This window comes from Lepidochelys olivacea, assembly GCF_965140295.1.
Source record: "Lepidochelys olivacea isolate rLepOli2 genome assembly, chromosome: 21".
Lineage (NCBI taxonomy): Eukaryota > Metazoa > Chordata > Testudines > Cheloniidae > Lepidochelys > Lepidochelys olivacea.
Window position 1 is genome coordinate 11,523,230 of NC_140431.1, and position 5,609 is coordinate 11,528,838.

Genomic DNA, 5,609 nt, shown 5'->3' on the forward strand with positions numbered 1-5,609 from the left:
AAGATATTCCAGGGGTTAATTACCTTCACTGGTAAAATAATCAATACCTAGATACAAATTGCACCTCATATCTAATCTGAATTTGTCTAGCTTCAACTTCCAGCCATTGGATCGTTGTCTGCAAGATTCAGAAAGCTTCTCTCCCGTTAGGTACTTACGGACAGTGATCAGGTCTCCTCTAAAGCTACCCCTTTGTTAAGCTAAATGGATTGAGCTTCTTTAGTCTCGCTGCAAAGGCAGGTGGGTTTTCCAGACCTCAGTCGTTCTTGTGGGGTTTTTTTGGTCCTGAATCTGTCAACATCCTTTTTGAACTGTGACCATCCTTCCAGCCAAGGATGGACAGAACCCCTTTCGGAGCCTGGGAATGCCAGAGGGGGTGGTGCTGATCCCTGAGAAACTTCTCTGTCATCGCTGGCCCAGGAACGGATGTTCGGGTCTCTGACATGGCAGGCGACAGCCAACTTTTGGTCCTTTCCGGCCCATTGTGGCTGATGGAGATGGTGAATGGCAGATTACTGGCTTCACTCCCTCCTGGGTTTTGGAGCAAGCATCTGTTTGCAGTCTCACAGATTGCTGCTCGTTTTGGAATGGACTAGGAAGCACCAGCTGGCCCAAGAAAATTCTGCAGGCCTCTCGTCTAACTCAGGTGTCTGGAGCCCATCAGAGCCCAGTTTCCTGCGGGACATATAGGAGTCCAAGGAATATGTTGGCTAGGGCAGCAACAAAGAACTGGGTTCTGTAATCAGACTCACATGTCCAGAGTGTGCCAGTGACTCGGAGGGTGTATCCTGGGGGTGCGTAGGGGCTTGGGTACTAGCTCCATGCTCCCAGGTACAGCCAGCCTCTCTGGTAGGCGAGCCTGATGACAAAGATCCCTCAGCACAGTGTTTGCATGCAGCCAGCCCCAACAAACCCCTCCGAAACAGGAGACCTCTGGAGCAGGCCCCTGCCCCCAACCCCCTCCATGAGCAGCTCCCGTTCTTCATTCTTTGTTCAACAGACTCTGCCTGCTTACAGGCAGGAGGGTTTCCCGTAAGAACAGGGCAAGTTTAGTCGAAACCAAAACCTTTCCTCGGAGATTTCAATGAAAATTTTGATGGGCCCAAAGTCGATAAAGTTGATACAAAATGTGTTTATCGTTTCAGTTCATTCCGTTTAGACTAAATTTGAATATGAATAATAATATGATTATATATATATATCATACAGCATCCTGTTTTGACATGATTGAAAATAAACCTTTTGATGGCCCTGAATTGACGTATTTTAGAATTTTTGTTCTCTGGCCAATTTCATCTCGTTCTTCCGATTCCAGATGAATAGTCCCTCCCCCCAAAATATTGAAATTTCCCAGGGAATGGAAATTTCCCTCTCTGGACACTCTAGGTCTGCTGACTGATGACTGTAGAGTATCCCTCCCCACAGGAGGGAGTGGGATGGCATCTCCCCAGAGCAAGAATGAGGTACACTAATAGATTGTGGGGGAACCCTAAAATGGTAGGCTCCCATTGGGGTGCGTGGGAAAGCCTCTCTCATCTTCCATAAGCTTTGGATGAGGCCCTGAATGAACATGGAGAGACTGGTTTCCTGGAGAGCAAGGTTCGTCCAGATCAGGGGTAGGGTCTACACTAGGGAGACGTCTGTTTGACCGAGGCAATGCTCCCTGACTGCTCAGGGGTACAGAAGCGCCGAGGCTAGAAACCTAGGCTGCAGTATTCCGCTGTGACCCTGGAGCCTGATCTGCAGACAAACACTAACCCCCTGTACCTTCTCCCTCCAACCAGGACCATGTCAAATGTGTGAGAGTAGCCAGGGGCAGAAGGAACCGAACACTCACCTGTCTGAGGTCCACACCTCATGCAGGATCTCCGACTGGAGGGGCATGGCAAGCTGCTGGCAGGGCTCTGACTCACAGGGAAGCGAGGCTGGCCCAGACCTGGAGCACAGAGTCACCTTATTGGCAGGTGTGAGGCTGGAGCGCCCCCCTCTCCTCGCCCTGATGTTCTTCCTCTCCGGCACAGACTTGAAAACACCGCACACAGACAGGGGTGGGATTTTAAATGCAAGACATGACCAGCTACAGAGTTGACCCTGTCTGGATGGGGAATCCCCACTCTGGCTTGCCCATTAATCTGCCCCAGCCTCACAACATTTGCTTATTTCAATGAAGTCGATTAGCCGGTCAAATTCATTTTCTCTGTTACCCACCAGCACTGCAGCGGCCCAGCCTTCAGCACAGGCAGCTCTGCGTAGTGCTTCGGCGGCCGCGGAGAGCCACAGAGAGGATTAACTTTTTATTTCTCTTGAAACTCGGTAATAGGATTTCAGGGGCTCATGGCCAGGCAGCCAGGCCTCCGGGGAGGTTCTATAGAACGCAGCAGCTGTTACAGCAATTCATTCAAACAGGGGCCAAGAGAGCTTGATGGATCCCACGCTATACCGCTGTGCCTCTGGATGAGCGAGTGTAAAATGCACGTGGGCCGTGCACAGAGAGAGAGAGACACACACACACACAGAGTGTGCGTGTACACGGTTAGTGGGTGCGAGGGCGCAGCACACAGATCATTTCAATGGCACCTCTCTGCGCTGAACGAAAGCTGGAGCGGGGCACAGTGTGGCCCACGCCAGGCTGGGGTGGAAAGAGAAGGGAGCTAAAGCCGGACACATGATCAGCTAAAGAAGCAGGGCCATTCACAGGGGATAAGTCCCTGTGGGTTTGTCTCCACTGCGATCCGAGGTGTGACTGCAGCAGGCGTAGTACCAGACTAGCCTTCATCACAGCTAGCTGTGCAAGCCTATGAGGGATCCCTGGATATGTGCTGAAGCAGCAACAGCAGGGAAGGGAAAGCGCCACAGGCGGGCTGCGCAGATTTTAAGGCCAGAGGGCCCATTCTGAACATGTCTGAGCTCCTGCATCGGGCTCATCATTTCCCGGAGTTACTGCGGTGCGACAGAGAGTCCGGTCTGCCTCCCCATTGACTCACACCGTATAAACCACTGTCAATCAATGGCGTTCCACCAGTACGAAACCCGCGCGAGAGGCAAACCAGGCCTAGGATGTCTTCGGGTCAGTTACGCCTCGCCCATCTCCATATGCCCACACTGCAAGCGGAGGTGTGCCCACAGCACACGCAGACATAGCCAAGCTGGCTTCCATCTAGCGTGGCGACCTGCAGACAAAGCCCTCAGCACCGCTGGGTCGTCAGCACTAATGATTCCACCCACGTGGCCCCTCCCTCCCCTCATTTTGGTGGCCTGATGCCAATCGACGTGGGCAGGTTCATCTTAAACACAAGCAGGCAGCAGGGGATTGGGCAAGCTATTCTGGGCACTCCAGACCCACATCGCTCAGCCTCGGAGACAAGGGATTTCAATCCTGATCTGCTTAGGAGAAACAATCCGACTGAGCTGGGCTCCTGATGTAACCGTCCTGCGGGCCTAGAATTGCTGTGGAAGACAATATTCTGGGGCCTGATCCTGCACTGCCTTACCCCAGTGCTTAGGGGAGTCGAGTCTGACTGGTGTGCAAAACTTGCACGAGATATAGCATCGGGGCTACATCAAACTGTATCTTCAGCTGCTTTCCAGCGTCAAACCCCGCGGGCCAGGGGCTCGGTTCTGCGTAGCTAATCCCTTTACCTAACTATGCCACGCTCAGCACTTCGCATATTCAGGCCCCGCTTTCCGCTAGCAGAAGCCGAGCTTGCAAGATCTGGTAGCAATGAGTCTGCCCGCACAGGGGTTCCAGCCACCAGGGCCGGATTAACCCACAGGCTAATAAGGCTACAGCCTTAGACCCTCCTATTTTTAGGTCCTACTGGTCAGGCAAGGGGTGCGGCTGGGGCCACGGCCAGGTCCAGGTGAGGGAGAGAGAGCTTGTTCCTGCAGCTCTGCGGGAACGCTCCTGCCAGCAGGGAAGGCAAAGCAGCCCCCTGTGGCTAGGAAGGAGCTCAGCCAACCAGCAGCCTGCTGCGTCTGCGAGAACACACTGCCAGGGATCCGGTTCACACTGGTGACTGGACACTAAAAATCTGGTTACCATGGGAACCCGTGCCAGCCGCAGGTGTCGTTTGAGCAGGCATTGCTCCCCCCAACTCCCCCCATCCCCGATTTCTCCGGAGCACTGCTTGGCTGTCAGGGAGGGAAGAGGCTCCCTCTGTCCCTCTCTTGGGTTGAGGCTGGCAGGCAGCTCCAGGACGCTGCGGCCGGGGTCCTACTGCCCGTCACCGTGTTCTTCCATGTGTGCTGGGTCCCGTTTCTGGACAACTGGTGAGTGCCGGGGTGGGGGCAAGGCAAGGGGGTGGCGGAAGGAAGAGGCAGTTCCAGAGCGGCAGAGTGTGGAAGCTTGCACAGAACCTGGACACACGCTATCCAGCTCCTGTCAGGACTACTGCCCCTCCCACGTAGAAGGAACGAATTCCCACACATTTGTAGGAAAACCAAAACAAACCATCCCATTCTGGATACCAGTCCTTTAACTTTTACAGAACCTTCCAGCGAGGGGCTTCAGAGTTACGATGCACCGTATGCAATACTGTATAGAACTGTACTAAAAATCAAAGACATCCAGCCTTTTTCTTTGATGTATTTTTCTGTACTGCGATGCACAGGTCACCAAGTTCTTTCCTTACGCTCAGCCTAGCTCCACAGGCCAACGCATCTTTGTACTTTTAAGAGGTTGCAGAAGCATTGGAGGAAGCTCAACACACAATGTTGTAGGTTTCTCCCTCCCCGCTCCCTCAAGGATTTTAAATCCACTTCTTAGCAGGCTATGATAGAAAGACTGGCTGAATAGGCTAGAGGCTGGTTCTCTAGCAGTTCAATCCATCATAAAAGTACCTCACATTTGATTTCTTTGGCGTTTCATTCCAAAATCTTAAAGCTAAATAAACCTGAAGTCAGTCCTCATTTTTCTGCCCCAACTCAAACTAGCTTCTTCCCCAAGTGGAAAACGTTGGGTAAGCATGGGATGTGATTTGAGAAGGGAAGGAGAACACAGGCCAACTCCTGCTCACAGTTACCTGTGTAGCCTTATTGACTTGAGGGAGAACAGATTTTTGCACAAGAATAGATTTTAGTCCCTTCTGCTTTTTCACACCTGGTAAAAGCAGAATCTCATTCACTTTCCTCCCCTAAACTCTGAGCACTTTAAGGGAAAAAAAAAAATAAGCAAGGTCTGCTTGATTTACACGTGCAAACGAAACAGGAAGCTCTCCCTTCATTCTACACCAGCCTTAAACAAACACCAGACCTGATGTAACAAGGGTGTCACCACAGCAGTCTTGGCTGGACTGTTCTTTTGAAAGATCCTTAATGGTTCTTTTAAGATGCTGATTTTTAGTGAAGTCTTTTTGTTCAGGGGGGCAGAGAACACAACAGGGAATAGTCTGTTTTGTCAACTCCTCGTCATTCAAAAGCTGAAAGCTTTAGATTAAGTTTGTTTAATGTTTGTACAGTGATTCTGAAGAACTAACGTATAACAGAAGTGCTAAATATTATGACTGGGCAGCCATCTGAAGATCTGTGTCACTTCTATCTGTTACCTTTTTCTTACAGAAAGCTTAAAACAAACAAAGGCAAACTGCAGGGGGCTGGTGCACACGGAACTC